Below are 18,305 nucleotides of genomic sequence, written 5' to 3'. Positions count from 1 at the left end.
TTAATGATCATTAAAATCTTTTAGTTTTTACCAACATCAAGTCAATGAATTTAATTCCCATCATCCTCAACTGAACAAAAGCCCTCTTCTGTTTTGGAGACCATGAAAAAAGATGAGCGCACTGAGAGAGAGGTGAGGGAGGTCTCTGTCGGTGTGTGCTGCAGCACTTTACACCGTGTTGCAAACAAACAAGGTCATCATCTCCATGTCTTGGGCCTAGAAAAACACAAGTGGAACAATGCAAATAAAGGATGAAGTAAAAAGGAATAAGCATGGGGGAATTGTCATGTAGGTGATAGTGTTTTAAAAAGGTGCAACTAAATGTTATTTAGTTATTTGAGTCAGTGATGCTACAAAGGAAACAAAAAGAGGGGTAACTGGTGAATTTTATCCACAGTAAAAGGCACATCTGGTCAGAAGAGGTCTTTCTTAAGTAGGAAGAGGTGTGTGCGGAGGAAGATTGTGGCATATGGCTAAGAGGAGAGTTTAAAGGTGGTGCAGGGCAGTTGGAATCTGTTTAGTCAGTCAGTCAGTCAGTCAGTCAGTCACATAAACACTAAGCCAGAGCCAAATGACCCAAACAGGACTTGGCAGAGAGAGCCTGCAGACTGTCACTCTACCTCAGTGAGGATGCTGGAGACGGCCCTTTTGCCACCACCTCAAAGCACCATAGATTAAAAAGGTGCATCCCTGACTTGTGTGCGGACGATAAGGTGCATATATTATTCAGCATGCGTTCATGTCCATTTGTTTGTTTTTGGATTGGTAGATGACCATTATATTGCATCATTAGTCCCTCCGCTTCTCTCCAGTTTGCCATCTCCTCCTGCTTTTGTGTAATTGTGGCAAATATTGACTTTGGAGAAGGCGACGGGCCCATCTCTTTTCCAGCATCAAAAGGCCGGTGACTAAGCAATGCTAAAATAAAGAAAAAACAATTCTGCTGTCCGTGGCAGGGTTCTGGGAGTGGCAGCTGGTCAGAGAGAGTCTGCTGTGAAAAAACAAGTGCGAACGCTTTTACGAGGCCCCAAGATGAACTGAACCTTTTTTTTGCCGCTGTCTTTGTGTTTTTGTGCGTCTTCTTTTGAGTTTTCTTTTCATTTCTAACTATGTATTTGATGAGTTAGATATAACGTCTATAGTGTTGAAATATAGAAGGATATTTATTGAGGAAACGGCACAAAGATGCTGCTCAGTTGCTTAAGTCCTCAGTGCTGTCTGTTGGTTGGGAGTAACCTGGAGGTAGGCTCGCTGTGATGGGGCTGCTCTGGGCAAATGCTCTCTAGATGCCAATAATCCCCCTCCTCTGAGTGTGTTTGAACTCTGAAAAGCAGCCCAGCTCACATAAGGTGTGAACCCAAAGGACAATACGGTTTCATTTGTATGTTTGTTTGCGCCAGAGTAATATGTGCAGCAGAATATATAAATGGATGTATTTTGGTATTCATGGTTTGGTATGAGCCAGACCTCGGCAGGTATTTGATCTTATTCCTTTTTCATTCCCTTCTTATCCCGGCCTGTCAGCTGCAGGGAGATACAACAGAAGGAGATGAGTGACTGTACGCTTAGCTCCACAGCTCTCCTCTGTCAAACTAATTGGCTCTACATGTGAATCCAGCTTTGTTTGGCTGCACATTGTGTGTGTGTGTGTGTGTGCATGTGAAACTTGTCATGCATTGCATTTGTGCCTTCGAGTCATTTGCATTATTACCACCTTTCTTAATATAGCCTGCCAGAGTCATAAGATTATGCAATTATGGCACTGTGTCAAATTGATGAGAGAGAAGTTTATGCATGACTCTACCTCAACCACATTGTTCAAGTGCCATGGGCTTTGTGCACTTTCAGTCAATTTGATTACAGCTTGATAATTATGAAAATGCCAAACATGATGGCGTGTGAAGAATGCTGTGGAAATGAGGAGGAAAAGAGTCACTTGGTTCATTTTCAATGGAGCTGAACGTTTGAGCTTTCTGAGGGGGAGAGAGGGTGGGACTGGCATTTAATTTGAGTATTGATTAAATATGTCCTTGCAGGTGCATAACAGCCCAGTGGAAGCAGGAGGAAAGAGGTGCATTGGACTCTGATGGAGGGTAATTACGGTGTTTGTTGTGAGCAGCAAATCTACAGTAGAACGGCCAAAAAAACAAGAGGTGTTACAAAATGGCCCAGCCAAGGTCTAGACCTCAACCCAACCTTGAAATGGTTTGGCAGGACCTTAAGAAAGCTATGCGTAAAGAAACGGATGCAAACCTTAACAAACCAAAGTAACACTGTAAAAAGGAATGAGTCCTACACAACAGTGTGCGACACCGATAAAGTTATTGATGCTAGATCAACGATCTACTTAACCTTGGCGTGTATGTGATCACTTTTGCACTTTACTCTACGTCCACTAATCAAGTTATACAAAATCATTCACCACTGAATGTGATTGGTAATTATATCTATTTATGCCAAAGTGGGAAATGTATAAATACCCCTGCGTCTCAGTCTGTGTGCAGAGCTGTACATGCTAAACTCTGGTGTTTTGACTGAGCTGACACAGAATTAGTAATATGTGCGAAAGCTATCATCACATTACCTGTTGCCAGAGCTAAGAACATCTCTAGAGGACACTATATGGACTGTGCTGTTTATATGTAATGGTGTAATGTTCACTGTTAACTAGAGCAGGGAGATATGGCCAAAAATATTTATCATATACATTTGAAAATTCGTGATAACGATATAACTGACGATATAATTGATGGAAGACAAAATACAACTCCACAACTTTACTAGCGCAAAAGACCCCTCCATTTATTTTCACTTAAACAAGCAGCTGTTTTTTATGTGCATTAAAGCTATATAAAAATTTAACAGTGCAAATGCAAATTCCTTGCTGAAAGTTTAACTAAAGGGCATTTCCAGTAGAAATGGGCTGACATATCCTGATAACCATGTATAATATCCACTGAAGTTAAAAAGAGGTGCTTTGCAACATGAAACTGCAGTGTGTCAGATAAAAAAAAAGTCAAATACGTATTTTTCCTTATAAGGTGCATGGGATTATAAGACACATTAAGCGAAACAAAGCATTCAGATAAATCAAACTTTATTCAACTCATTCTTCTTGCTTCCTCCACTTCAATATTATTGAATATTGATTCAATAATCCTGTATTCTATCACAGCTGCTCTATTCCCATGTTGTTGCAGTATATTAATGACTAACCTTCTATTGTGGATGGATTATCTCAGTTGTTCTCCTGACTGAAGCTTGGTCCGTTTACAGCATCCTGCCATGTGACTGCATTTGTCTCTAACCATCAGGAACCTTCACGTTAACTTTTATCGAGTGGAAAAAAGTTAGCGTTCATCGTCCAGCTTCACTGTTTATGTTATGTTAACATAGCTGTGTCGCTAGCGATCACATAGCACATCATTATATACCAGCTAGCCCAACTTCAGTAACCCTACAAACATCACTCTTGTTTAGTTTTTTGTCTTCATTTATGTTGGAAGTGATAGCAGAGCTGTACGTTTTGATTTTATCAGATAGTTTTTTCAGTCAGAACATGCTATATCATGCTTAGGTAACTAGCAAAACTAGCGAGCTAACTTACGCTAACTTCCTGCTAACTTCTAACTCCGTTAAATGTAATAAATCCTGTTTTTATTGATACCCGGATGTTAAACTTAATTGTTACACCTGGTAAAGCAGCAATGCTGATCATTTTATCAAGGATTAAAGAATTTAGACAGTTTTTAGACAAACACCAAACCAGTTCATCATCATTTTTAAAAACCAATTCTGGTTCATCCGTTTCACTCAACGATCCACCTTCCCCCTTCTCATTCTCCGTTGCCGCCATACATTTTTGGAAATGTGCGTATGAAAATAAAGGCACTGCACATGCGCGTTTTACCCATATTCTATCGCGATATTTTATTTTCTTATCGTTGCCTAACATTGTACCGGTATTACCATGAACAGTATAATATGGCCGGCCCTACTGTTAAATATCATTCTTTAGTATAAATCTTTTTTGTGGCATTGAGTCATTTGGTATATTACAACTTAAAGTATTCTGTGATGTATAGAAATTTATAGAATTTTTAAATTTATAGAAACTGATTGCTGGCACGCACCCACGTGTAATTTCTATTAGTGAACATATTTAGAGCATAAATATCCTAATTGGTGGAAGAGTTTACTGTAAATTAACAGTTACAGAGTGTAAATAACTATTTTATTCAGTCAGTTTACTTTTTACAACATTTCACATCCATTTATTTTGCTCTTGTAACTCTGGTATTACACCTTAAAGAATATAATAAAATAATAAGATTTAATATCTTATTATCAAAGAACTCTTCCAGTAAAATCTGTGAACTTTTCTTGAAGCTATAGAATTAAAAAAGAAAACAAGCTTTAAAACTAAAAGAGCAGAAAAAAGAAAAACTTAAGCCTTTCAGTAGTGGGAAGGAAAAGAAACTCACCCATGGACTGTGATATTTTATACCACAGCACAGAGAGTTCTTCACCTCCTGACATGACATTATTCGTGTGTGGAGTTTGCATGTTCTCTCTGTCTGTCTGATTATTCCAGCTTCCTAGCACAGTCCAAAGACATGTTAGGTTAACTGGTGATTCCAAATGGTGTGAATGTGACTGGGAATGGTTGTCTCTCTCTTTGTTATCCCTGTGATGGACTGACAACCTGTCCAAGGTGCACCCTGCTTTGTGCCCAATCACAGCTGGGATAGACTCAAGGCCTGAACCTGATAAGTGAATGAGAAAATGGTTGGATGGATATTTACAGAAGATGTCACAAAATCTAGATTTAAAAAAAAAAAATCACACAACACATATTTAGGATTTGTTTGAATTCAAATTTCCAGAGACCCAAGGAAAACTTCAAATAAGACAAGACTTGGGCAGATTGAAGCGAAATCAAAACTCCCTGGAAAAAACTGTGACAGTTTCCAGGTCTGGATGTTTTGATCTGAACAGTGATTGTTCCAGCTGTTCCTGGAGCATTCATAATTGACCCAGAATCTAACCAACCGTGTCTGTGCTGAGCTGACAGCGTACCAGTACAATATCATGCTCAATTTTTCACAGTTTTTTTGTATCTAACAAATAGTTGGACTTTGGACATACACTTTGAAATGTATGTATTTGGTGAAGGACTGAGAGACACTTCATGGAGAATTCACTGGTGTGAGGGAGAAAAAGATGCAGGTAATGTGTGTTTTAATTGCACAATTCATGCAATACTGTAGATACATGTTTGCTATTAGCTGTTTACTGTTAGTTTGTCACTTCTGCAGCTGTTCCATCAAACTATTGTCTCCCCAGGATCATGTGTTTTGTGTGGGTTTTTCTTTTGCTGCGTTTTTCTTTAGCTGCTGTGCGTTTGACCTCTCAGGAACACCGTAGAGTTCTTTTCTTCAAAGATTTCAGGACTAAATCTGTGAGGAAATGAGCACAGTTTTGACAATGGAATAACATCTATACAAAATCAGGCTTATCACAGGGAACAGCGCACAGCTTTGTATCTTAGTCTTGCTCAAGTCAGTTTCATTTGTTAGGCAAAACAGGACCTGCGAGTGAAAGTGACCACACCCTTAACTGACAGAATATATGCGTATGGGTGATAAATTAAAGGATAATTGAATGGAGCAATGTATACGCTACATTGACAGACTATATGGAAATATAGGCCATCCTCCACATGTTCAGCTTTACTGGTAGAAAGAGGAAAAAATCAGGTGACTTTGCCTTTCGTTCATGTACCAACAACAAACTCACATCATAATTCATAAAGATTGCTCATCTGGCTTGTGTTTCAATAGAAACTTAAGTGACATCTAGATTTAGCTCCAGGAAAAAGACATCAGCAGACTGTGGTTGACGGTGCCCGGTTAATGACCATAATGCTTGTGCATTAGTGTGATAGGAAAAGCAGTAGTGCAATAAACACACACACACACACACACACACACACACACACACACACACACACACACACACACACACACACACACACACACACACACACACACACGACACTCTTCATCTCTTCATCAGGTAACAGAAAATGTCAATACAGGACTCAGTCAGTCTGTATACAGAGGGTTGTTAAAATATTAGAGTAGAATGAAAATAAAAGGGGGTCATTTAACATGATTTCACCTCTTGTGAAGCAGCAGTATGAATATGTGTTATTTGGTTCATCACGTACTTTCAAGCGACAGAGTTTAAGGTCCTTTTCACCTCTTGCTGTACATGTGCCAGCAGATGTTTTATCTCCTATTGACTGTGGTTTACTGTCAGGTTTTTACTCTCAAATCTTGACCTGCCTTTCCCATCACTTACCAAGAATTCAGAGCATATAGACACCACTTTGTAATCTGAATTCTCTCCTCCAAACTTGTCTCAGCCTCAAAGTGTACCTCCCTCCACTTATCTGTCACTCATTAGGCTGTAAACATTATACACAAAACGCCCAGAAGTTACTTTTCATCAATGCAGCTGTGTGTGTGTGTGTGTGTGTGTGTGATAGTTAAAATTTTAGACACAACAGCGTAAAAGCTTTTACTTGTTGTGAAAGAAACATGAAGAATTCCAATATATGTCATATATTCAGTGTTGTATATGTGAATGTGATTGTACAGAAAATTGTGCGCATTAGTGTGCTTTAACCTCCTAGGACTGGGTGTCCAAATATGTGGACATCACATTTTGGGTTGTCTAGACCAAAATGCAAAATGTTGCTCTACAAGGGCCTGATATCCACTTACGAGGACGTTATACTCCCACTGTTCTATCAAAATTTAAAATGAATGTCCTCATATGTGGATCTCAGTTTCCTCAGAAACAAAAATCAGGTAAATAAAAAAATCTGGTAATTTCTTGTTTTTACATTCATCAGGTCCCAATCAGCCCAAATAGCAAAGAGAAATTAAAAATGCATGCCATGAAAGAGTTTGGGTTTTAGGAGGTTAAGGGCATAGTTCAGTTCAATGAATGCAGTTTTGTTCTTTGTTTTTTTCACGCACTGTCATGAATGCATGGGTGAAGAAACAGTAAACAATGTTGTAACAAAACTGTCACGGTTCGCTTGAGGACTCACACGCAGGACTCAGAGGCACAGTTAGTATTTATTACAGTTCCACCAGGTGTATATACAAATAGTGCAGGGGGTAGTGCTATATACAAAGCGGTGACAGGGAAAAGGCTCCGGGGAAATCCAGGTAGGGAAAAGACACTTGCTCCTCTTCTGACTCTCTCCTATCGTGACCAGTCTCTCTCCAAACACTCACACACACTAAAAAGGAATCCACTCGGGGAATGCAGGGTCGGGTCCAGGGGATCTATGTACAGAAGGAAACACACGTTAAAGGTTTGCGCAGGGAAGCAAAAGAGAACTTGCTCAGAGCCGGGCTGCACTGACGCGAGTCACACACAACGATCCAGCGATGAGTAGAAGCCACTCCCTGGCTTAAATGCTGGCTGCACTGATGAGGCCCAGGTGTTTCCTCTTCAGAGGGGCGTGGGCCGAGGGCGTGAACCCACCATGAGTTCCGCCCTGGCGAGAGACCGAGAGAGAGCAAGAGAGAGAGAACGCTACTAGTCAGCGGCCTGCTGATCCCCTGGCTGTGACAAAAACTATGCAACACTGGACTAACCACACTGTTTTCTACAGCTATATAAAATGTAACCTTTCTAACTAATGTTGTTCCAATGGAGCATCTCATTTCAATTTAAACATTTATATTTATCTATCTGTACATTTGGCTCTTTAATCATATGAACGTACTGACCGACTTGGCCTTCTGGCATGTTCCTGTTCAAATATCAATGGTGGCCAAAGGTGCAGAACACAAACAGTCTAATAAATGTCTGTTGATTCCTGGCATTCAAAAAGCAATTTCACACTGGAACTAAAATGTCCCAGCTACTTAATCCAGAAGTGGTTTATTAGATTAATTCCTACATCAGTCACTGGAAATACTGGAAGTCAACAAGTCGTCATTACTGTGACGACATCTCATTACTTGGATCTGAATGCAAGTTATCCAAAGGATTGTTGAATGTTTATTTACTTATTACTTTATTTAGTTATGGTAGTCACTACCATATGAGCATGCATGATCACTGTGGCTATGGGTGGGGTGTGTGGGGGAGGATTGGGGGGGCATGAAAGTCAGTAATTGTGATTATGGGGGGAGCCAAGGATCAAACCACCGACCTTCCTATCAGTAGATGAGCTGCTCTACCTCCTGAGCTACAGCCAGCCCATACCTCAGTATGCTTAGGTATCGAAATAAGTGCTTGGCTCATGCTCTGATAAAGTAGAAAAGCTCTATATAGGGTGTGAATGCGGGAGTGAATGTGAGCGCGAATGGTTGTCTGTCTCTGTGTGTTAGCCCTGCGACAGACTGGCGACTTGTCCAGGGTGTACCCGCCTCTCGCCCTATGACAGCTGGGATAGGCTCCAGCACCCCCCGCGACCCTGAAAAGGATAAGCGGAAGTGAATGGATGAATGGATGGAGCTCTATATAAGTATCAGTCCATTCACCATCCATCTTTTGTATACAGTCTATGGGATGAATGTAGCTTTACTAATCTACACACAGTTCAGACTAAATCATAGAAAGAAAGGTGGATAGTTCCGTACAGCCAGTCTTCTTGTTATGTTTGAAGATGCGTGTGAACCCTGTGGTGACATCTTGTAGAGAAAATATTCCTCATACACATTTTCATATTGAATTCATTATTTGCATGTGTGATAATAACTTTTTGTGCTGGCTTTAGCTACTTTCTTTAAAAAGAATTTCAAAAGAACAAAGATAAATGGGAATAGATGGAGAAAAGGCATCAATAGTCTTTGCAGAGCAGACCACACAGACATAACCAGCATATGTTAAGATTAGTCTGGATGGGAACATGAAATATTTAGCAGTTAATGGAGGAGAAGGCAGCGGGTTGCATTCTCTGTCGACTGGTGCAGCTGTTTTAATATGCACTCATTAATATTAACAGTGTCACTGGTCTGTCACTGGAACATTCATCTCTTCTGTTTCTTCTACATCATGGCCTACGTTGTGGCCACCTGACAAAGCACTCGCTTTGAGATTTTGATAAATCTAAGTGACATATTATGTAGAAATGGTCTCAGGATTGAAGTGTCTCATTGTGTTCATGTCCTATAATATGTATGTGGATCATATTAGAGCACAGCAGGGCAGAGGGGCGTAAAATGTTGATGTCCCGACAGTGGTGTAGGTTCAGTGGTTTGCTGAAGCAGCAATAAAAACCTGCTGCCTGTAACGCTTTGTGCTATGCAAACCAGTCAATATTGATTGAACAGTAAAGTAACCATTGTCAAGTTAGGGATGGGAAATTAAAAGAAAGACATTTTCACTATAGAGAATAGCTGAACATAGGCAAATGTCATTCTATTTGCATCTCATTGTAAAAGGCAGATGGCGGTCAACAATACAGTGCACTCTGAGATAGAGTACCTGTACACGAGACATTTTACACTCACAATGGACGGCGATGTCACATGTCACTCGACTCAAGAAATTCTAATTACCCAACTGCAGTTAGTGTGAGCAGCTCCAATGAGCAGTGATGGGCAGAAACTGACAACTTAATCATCAGCAGTCTCTGTGTTATGTAGGAACTGATGTGGCATATGGGTGCTCGCCACGATTAACAGAACTGACAGGGCAGATGAACTTTTGCATCCAAAGGCTACAGCTGTGTGTCAAGAATGACAGCTGATTACCCACTGGTGATTATTTACCTGACTTTCCTGATTACTTTGTACAATATATTCTCAGCTATGTGTAGTATTTTTAAAAAATGGGTTGAATGTGGCTTGTAGTGGAGAAGCACTAAAAAGTGCTAGAAAAGAAAAACCCTCATGATGAGTGGGGTGAGAAACTGACACTGACACACAAGTCAGACTCTTCCTGAAGTACATAACGCTTTCTCCTTCTTATTTGACTCTAATGGTCACCGTGTGAGATTCAGCATGATGTGAATCTTGAAATTTGACTCATAAACTCAGACAGTGTTTCCTGAAGTCACAGACAAGCTAGATTTGTTCCTTCTAGTCTTCTCAAAAATATTTTTGCAAGCAGAAGCCACACTGGCTTCACTTTCTCAGACTTGGAAGTTAAGTACATATTTATGGCGGAGTGTGGTTTAGCTGCAGGGGAGGGGTGGAGCAGAGGATTCAGGGTGTGGTGTCAGGGGACGCTGACCCACATATCTGATCTCCATCACCTAATCATGCCTCACCTATATGAGTAGGAGACTGAGACCTGCTTGTAGAGCTGTGTGTTGTGTGCTGAGCCTGTATGGTAAAAACACCTGTCAATACACATTCTGTCACTTGCCATGCTGTGTGTCTTAATGAACAACAGATACACTAGAGCAGCGGTCCCCAACCTTTTTTGCGCCACGGACCAGTTTATGCCCAACAATATTTTCACGGACCGGCCTTTAAGGTGTCGCGGATAAATACAACAAAATAAAACTAGTACCGGTACCAAAAAAAAGAAGATTTATTCATAACACACGTGAAAAGACCAAGGAAAACCAAGTTAACGATAAAAAACAATAACAAAATAACCCTGAAAACCGATAAAAACCCTGAAAACCATACGTTTCACACCTGAGCCTCAACTCTTGCGGCCCGGTACCAAACGACTCACGGACCGGTACCGGTCCGAGGCCCGGGAGTTGGGGACCGCTGCACTAGAGGGGCAAGAACGAAACAGTCCCAAAACAGGAATGGTTTTCCTGACATTTTTCCCTCCTTACCATTTCTGACTGTTCTTTCACTAGTTTTGCATTTGGCTAGGGGCGGTGTTACTACTGGTAGCATGAGGTGATACCTGGACCCTACAGAGGTTACACGTCTTTGGTAAAAAGTTGGCTGTCCCAGTACAGTCTCAAGATCATGGAGGACATTCCAGGAAATGGGAAGTTGCTTCAAAAGATGTGGACAGTTGGGCGTGTACGGACAGGGCTGTAGAAGGTCCTTAACCCATCAGCTGGACTGGTACCTGCTCCTGGAACAGGAGATACAAAATGACTTCCAGCATGGAGGCATCCATAGAATAACACAAGGGTCATACAAACTACTGAGTACCATTCTGAGTTGCTACAATGACATTTCAGTGAATTAACCAGGCTGCTGCATCATCTTTTCACTTTGATTTTTAGTGTGTCTTTGAATTCAGCCCTTTGTAGGCTGATAATGTAGCATCCTTTTGTTCTTAACACATTACCCAGTCCATATCCTTATAGATATCCATCATGCTGTGTGTGTTTTTTTTCTGAGCAGTGTATTACCCACAGTACAACCCAGCTCAACTTAGGATCAGAGAGTGTCATAATATTTAGTTGAACACTATTTCTGGTGCCTTGATGTGTAAAATTCCACTTTAGGTAAATCATGTTTGCTTTATGTTAGCAGTAGGTGGCGAGAGCAATTACACGGCTGTCACAGGTCAGACTGCAGTACTACAGGTGAACATATTTACTGTCTCTGTTGGCTCAGCACATCACATGAAGATGGAGAAAACTAAAATACCAGACTGGTGCTAAGAAGCCACACAAAAGCTTAATCAACCTTTACAGTCAAGGAGCTTTTATCAGTGATGAAGCCCTTTTGTAGCTTTTGACTGTTTTTAAAGGGATCACACTGGTAGTGCTGATCCATTGACATATTTCATTTAACTTTTTTCAATTTTCAATCACTGAACAGTTTAGGGAGATCTTTGCTGATTTAATTTTAATTTAAATGTAATAAATAAATGAAGAAAAACTATGCAGCTGGAATAATTACATTAAAAATAAATGGATTCATTAGACAACATGTGAATACATGGCTACAGGTGGAGGAATGGGCTGTATAATGGGATGGTTTCCCTCTTTTAGTTCATTAGCCTATTGCTCGAGACAGAGAAGATGGTGCTGACAGCTAATGCCGGTGTCCATGTCATGCACCCTGTGACCGAATCATTGCGTAAATGACTGGCCTCACTATGTTTAATACGTACAGACAGATGAGAAATTCCAGCAGAGAAGAGAGACATAGGAAGTGGATCGATGTTGGAGGGGAAGAGGTCATTTTCTGCTGCTATGTGTTTGTTAATTGAGTTTCATGACTGACAGTGTTAAAAAAAACCTTGAGTCTTTTCATGACACAAGGTTTATTTTGTGCACTCATGTTAGTGCGTGGGAATCTTGGCCGACAGCAGAGGCACAGGAGACTTCTCTTCTGCTCTCTAGTTTCTTTGTTTTGGTAAATTGACTTCCTGAAAGTGGCCCAGACCCATCACTGGTAAACGGCAATGATAGTGACACACCGTGACATCCTGCTGCGCTGTCTGTCAGCTGTTCCCCGGCAAATTGATTTATACAGTACTTCTTATAAAATCTACCAAGCTATAGAGAGTGGAATAGAAGTATAGCAATGAAAATATTTGAAATATTAAATTTTAAAGGCAGTGCAGTTTACCAAAATATATTTAAGTTACAGGTCCATAGACTTTTAGTTACACTTTATTCACATCCAAATTGGAGGAAAGCTTTAGAGACTCTGCAGCTCTGCAGCTTCCTCTTCATCAGTTCTTCCATGTACAGCTTCTCTATAATTTCTTAACCAATAACCTAGTAAAGTCTGGAGTTCACCCCAAATGTAGCATTTGAATTTTGGAACTGTTGCAGTGACCCCGTCAACATCAAAGGAAACCTTAATTCAGATTAGGTTGAAAGAGCAAAACGAATTCATGAGGGAGATCACATTAGGAACAGCCAGATCAACAATTTGGTATATTTTCTGCAGAATAAATAGTTAGAAGTTAGAACCCCTGAAAATGAGGTAGTTTTTTCATTTGTTTGTTTTTTATTTAATTCCTCAGACATTAAGGCTCTGTTTTTATTCAGAATTTCTGCTCTTTTCTTTTCAAAGAGAGTTACACTCGCTATTTTCTTAATGATGCAATATGTATAATTCATCTGCATATTTAAGTTCAGATTACCCACTGCTTCTCCTTGTATAAACATCTGGAGCACCAGAAGTTGTCAAAAATAATGGGAAAAATGGAATTTAATCAATTTAGTTCACACTAATGATCACAAGGTAAAGTAATGGAAATGTGGTACCGTTATATACAGAGTTACAGGGGATCAATATATGATGAATGTTTCAGAGAGATTCAAGGACTGAAGTGTAGCAAAGAAAATCTGTTTGTCCTTGAAGGCAGTGATGTATAGTGTATCCCAGAGGGTAACCACTGGAGCAGATGGAGAGCTGGGTTGGGGGGAATGAATACTTTAGCTTGAATATCAGCTACTTGCAAGCTACAGTATAATGAGTGCTATCACTCGCTGTTATCCAATAATGGATGCAGGTTGTCCCTGGTGAGTTGTCTCCCATGATGCCTGCTGAGTGGTGGGAGCTGGGCTTGGTGTCCTCTGGTGCTGTACCAACTGAAACTAACTGGATAAAGGATAAATCCAAAAAGCTAAAATACATTTCTCCAGGGTAACCAGAGAAGAGAAAAGGGAAAAATCCAGAGCAAAACATACAGGCACACCAGGGGGAGGCAGGATAAACTCAAACTCAAGCAATAAATATAAACTAGAACTTTAACCACAGAAAACTAAAACTAATGTAACCTAAAGACTAAATGGAGAGTTTAACCGTAAAGAAACTGGAACTGAAACACTATGAACACAGGAATACAAATATTAATACAAATATTTTAAATTCAAGCAAAAAAAAAGCCCCAGAGTTACTAAGGTTTGTGGCTAAATGTAATGCTGAAAAGCATGTCTCATTTTGCAGCTGATATGTGTGTGATAATTGCCACTAGGAGTGTTTATTTATTTGGAATAAGAAGGGAAGATGTTATCAGACCGAGTGTGTAATTCGCATGGCTGGATGGCTGAAAGCTGTGAGTGCAGTGCCAAACCTTTGGCTCTGTCCTGTAATTTAGTCCTTGCAGTATTTAGAGCCGAGTCCCCACATATTCCTGCTCTGCTCCTGGAATTCAGTGAGAGAGAGCAGGAACTTAATGTGGAAAACACGAGCATACGCAGTCAAACAACGCTCTGCTTGTTTTTTACAGTGAGTGTTTCAGGCTTCCCCACAGGTACACAGGGAAACATCTCTCCCTGTCTTTTCTCAGCAGTGGACACACAGAGCAACATTCATGCGTTTTTTTTTTCTTTTACTGCCATTAAAAAGTTCAAACATAGAAAATGTTTATATATAATATCATATGCGTCTGTAATCAATAATAATTTTTAATGATGAAGCTGCAGGAATAATGCACACCTCACACAGTAACAGTATCTTTATTAATACACTCCACTTGAGTCATAGTTCTCAGAACCACACGATCCCCAGTCGTTTCTAACAGAAAGTTCATCCTTATATTAAAAACATATTAATATATTGGTTTTTCATTAGCTTCTCTTATTTTAATGTTTTACTGTAATTAGGGAACATGGACTGATATCAACTAAACAATATAAAACAGTCTTAGTCAAAACTAAAAAGAATCAAATATGATTGTGATTCCTTTTACTTTTTGAAAACATCTTTATAATTTGACCAATCCTTTCATTTTTTTATTTGCATAAAAATAATAGCAGAGTGGTACAGTCTATGTTTTAGGGGAAAATCACTGAAAAAGAAATCATAGCTATTGTAGCAAAATCTAAAAACAAGACATCCACTGACTGTAATGGGTTAGACATGGTCATCGTAAAAAAAGACCTTGGATTGTATAATCAAACCTCTCTGTTATATTTTTAATCTCTCATTTTATACGGGTGACCGTATGAAAGTGGCAAAAGTTATCCCTCTTTATAAATCAGGAGACAGACATAGTTTTAATAATTATAGACCAGTATCATTGCTATCAGTTTTCTAAAGTGCTTGAAAAACTCTAACAAAGATTTGATAGTTTCATTGAAAAACATCAACTGTTAAGTGAATGTCAGTACGGATTTCGACAGAACAGATCAACAGCAATAGCATAAATGAATACTATTGACGTAACACATAATAATAAATATACTATAGGGGTATTCATTGATTTAAAAAAAGCTTTTGACATTCTGCAACACTCCATCTTGATTTCTAAGTTAAGTACTTATGGTGTGAGAGGAATAGTATTGAACTGGTTAAGCAGTTATTTAGACAATAGGTTTCAGTATGTGCAGTGTTTAGGCAATTCATCTGATAGAATGAAAATAGAATGTGGGGTCCCTCAAGGTTCTGTTTTAGGACCAAAACGTTTTAATTTATATATAAACGACATTTGTGATGTGTCAAAAATGTTAAATTTTGTTTTGTCTGTGGACGATACAAATTTTTATTGTTCCGGAGAGAACTTGAAAGAATTGGCTAAAATTATGGTTATTGAAATGAAAAAAAATTAAAAAATGGTTTGATGTAAATAAGTTATCGCTGAATTTGGAAAAAACAAAGTTTATGATATTCGGAAACCGTGTAAAGGAGGAAGAGATAGTATTATCTATAGAGGGAGTATTAATTGAAAGAGTGACAGAATTCTGTTTTCTGGGTGTAATAGTGGATGACAAGTTAACATGGAAATCTCATATTGAACATGTTAAAAAAAGTTGGCTAAAAGTATTTATATCATGGGTAATGTAAGATATATTAGATTACAAGACAATGAGAATAATATATTTTTCATTGTTTCTACCCTATCTGAGTTATTGTGTTGAAGTATGGGGGAATACATACGTGACTAATATGAAACCATTATATTTATTACAGAAGAGAGCGCTTCGAATTATGCATAATGTTAAATATAGAGAACACACCAGTAGTTTATAAAATCGAAATTATTAAAACTAGAAGATATAGTGAAATTAGAAACATTAATTATTATGTTTAGGGCAAAAAATAAAACACTACCTCTTAAGTTACAAAGTTTATTTGCATTGTGTTTAGAAAATGGGGACGGCAGAAGGAAGTTTTATTTTAAGCATCGGTTTGTTCGAACCACACAAAGGCAAATGTGTCCAACAGTCATAGGCATAAGAAACTGGAATTCTCTCAATGATCATCTTAAGTGTTGTACAAATGTTTCTCAATTTAAAATCTGCTATAAGAATAAAATGATAAACCAGTATGAAGAAGTTGAAAATAACAGAATTTAATTGTAGAAAAAATTATCCTTTTAGTTTGATATTTAGTGGTATTGCTCATTGTTGAGTATATTGTTCCGTTTGTTTTGTTTTGTTATGTGCAGAATATTGTCAGAGTGTAATTTTGGTTGTCTACTTGTATTGTCACAGATAGGGGGCAGGTGTCAATAAGAATTTATTCTTCTTCCTGCTCCTTTTCATGCATGGAAACAGTGTTACTTTAATTGAAAGGAAGGTTGTGTATGGGAAATGAATTACTGCTGTACCATGTGTGAAACAAAATAAATAAATAAATAGTTTTAAAAGGTTAATTGTATATATTAGTTAACCTAATGGTTGTGATGCGTGTGTGTGGAAAAGAAATCCCTGATGCTGTAGCCTGCCAGGGAGTCAGATGTCTATTTTTTTTCTACATCAATAATCATATTTGGACATTATTTTTAAACTCAGCTGCTGAAAAGAAACCAGTAAGGTGCAGACGTCTTATGTATGTTCATCTCAGTGTAGCTCAAAGCAACGACTAATCATATCTAACTTACCCAAAGTCTGCCAGTCTGTGTGTCTGTCTTTCCGCTTGTCTAATTATAAGTCAGTCTGTCCATTCCTTTCTCTGCCTTTATGAGCAGTATAAAATCCCGTCTGCCTTGCTGTCCATCCATCTGTTTATCTATTCATCTGCCAGTCTGTCCATCCAAACCGTTGCCCTGTTTATCCACCTGTCTTTCCATCTGTCTGTTTCTGTCTAATTATTAGATCTGGCTGTCAGTGGTGCAGTTGTATTGCTTTGATCACACAGCAGTAATCATTGAGATCGTACTGTGTCAGTCTGTATATTTTCAAGCACCTACTGCTTCCACATGGCTCATTAGCATGTCTGTTATCATGTTCCTACTTTCTTTTTAGGGAACATCTTGATTTTGACTAACTTTAGTCCCTTGCAGAGTTTTTTTTTTTTAAATCACATTAACTGTAACTCATCACGAGCTAATAAAAACGAGAAATTAATAAACTCATTTATGTAGCAATTTTCAAACCAATGTTTATACATAGCAAGCCAATTAAAAATTTGCTGGAAAACCAAATCAATAAATAATTTATTCATAACAGTGCAGAGTCTTATTTATCAACATTTTTAAATCCACTCATAGGCTAAGCAATAAAAATAAATTCAATACAAAGTGATTCAATGAATCTGAGCTCCTCATGCAGGACAGCAAAGATGTAGTCATTACAACACTGTAAAATGGACATACATCAATTTTATTTATTTAAATATACATGTATAATATTTCTGTCACCTATTGGTTTTTCACTTTTGGCCTTGAATCTTGGTAATGGTATTTTTGGACCAGATGTGATGAGTGAATGGTGGAGCTGGACTATACCCTGCTGCCAAACTTATTCGCTTGTCTGCTTTCAAACATATGTTAACTTTAATCCATAGGGTTTAATATGATGTCAGCTCACCCTCTGCAGCTATAACAGCTTCAACTCTTCTGGGAAGGCTTTCCATAAGATTTAGGAGTGTGTTTATGGGAATTGCATTATGCTTCCACAAGCATATTTGTGAGGTCAGACACTGATGTCCCAGAGGTGTTCTATCAGGTTGAAGTCAGGACTCTGTGTAGGCCAGTCAGCTTCTTCCAAACCAAACGTTGCTTTGTGCACTGGTACACAGTCATGTTGGAACAGGAAGAGGCCATCCCCAAACTGTTCCCACAAAGTTTGGAACAGGAATTTTTTTTAAATGTCCTGGCATGCTGAAGCATTAAGAATTCCTTTCACTGGAACAAAGGGGCTGATCGCAACTCCGCCATAATCCATAGTTGATTGTCATAGTCCTTCAGTCCTCCTGGTACCCTTGCCAGTTTTTCTCGATCTCCACGTAGGCTCTCTCTCTCCTTTCTGCGTGTGTGTATGTGTGTGGTGTAACTGCAGGATCCTCTTGGTCCCTGCTCTCTGGCCTGGCATGCCTGTATCACATTGGAGGTCTGTAGTGGTCAACTCTGCAGAAATATAGCGACCTCTGCGTACTATGTGCCTCGGCATCTGCTGACCCCCCTCTGTGACTTTTTCACTTCCCAGCTGGTTATGAAAT

At 39.0% G+C, this 18,305-nt stretch overlaps 1 protein-coding gene and 1 long non-coding RNA gene across 2 annotated transcripts in view; one reads left to right on the top strand and one right to left on the bottom strand.

The window, feature by feature from the left end:
- The window catches only part of kcnh3 (potassium voltage-gated channel, subfamily H (eag-related), member 3), a 182,437-nt gene that overhangs the window by 17,276 nt on the left and 146,856 nt on the right, over positions 1 to 18,305 (top strand). The window lies entirely within an intron of this gene.
- Positions 7,046 to 7,655, bottom strand: LOC146500338 (uncharacterized). The gene is made up of 2 exons (XR_014869948.1): positions 7,445 to 7,655; positions 7,046 to 7,364 (listed from the first exon to the last, which is right to left on the bottom strand). It is a non-coding gene; the product is annotated as an uncharacterized LOC146500338 (long non-coding RNA).

The sequence above is a fragment of the Neolamprologus multifasciatus genome, chromosome 16, assembly GCF_963576455.1.
Source record: "Neolamprologus multifasciatus chromosome 16, fNeoMul1.2, whole genome shotgun sequence".
Taxonomy (NCBI): Eukaryota; Metazoa; Chordata; class Actinopteri; order Cichliformes; family Cichlidae; genus Neolamprologus; species Neolamprologus multifasciatus.
The sequence above is the reverse complement of the archived record's forward strand: the minus strand, read 5'-3'. Positions and strand labels throughout refer to the sequence as shown.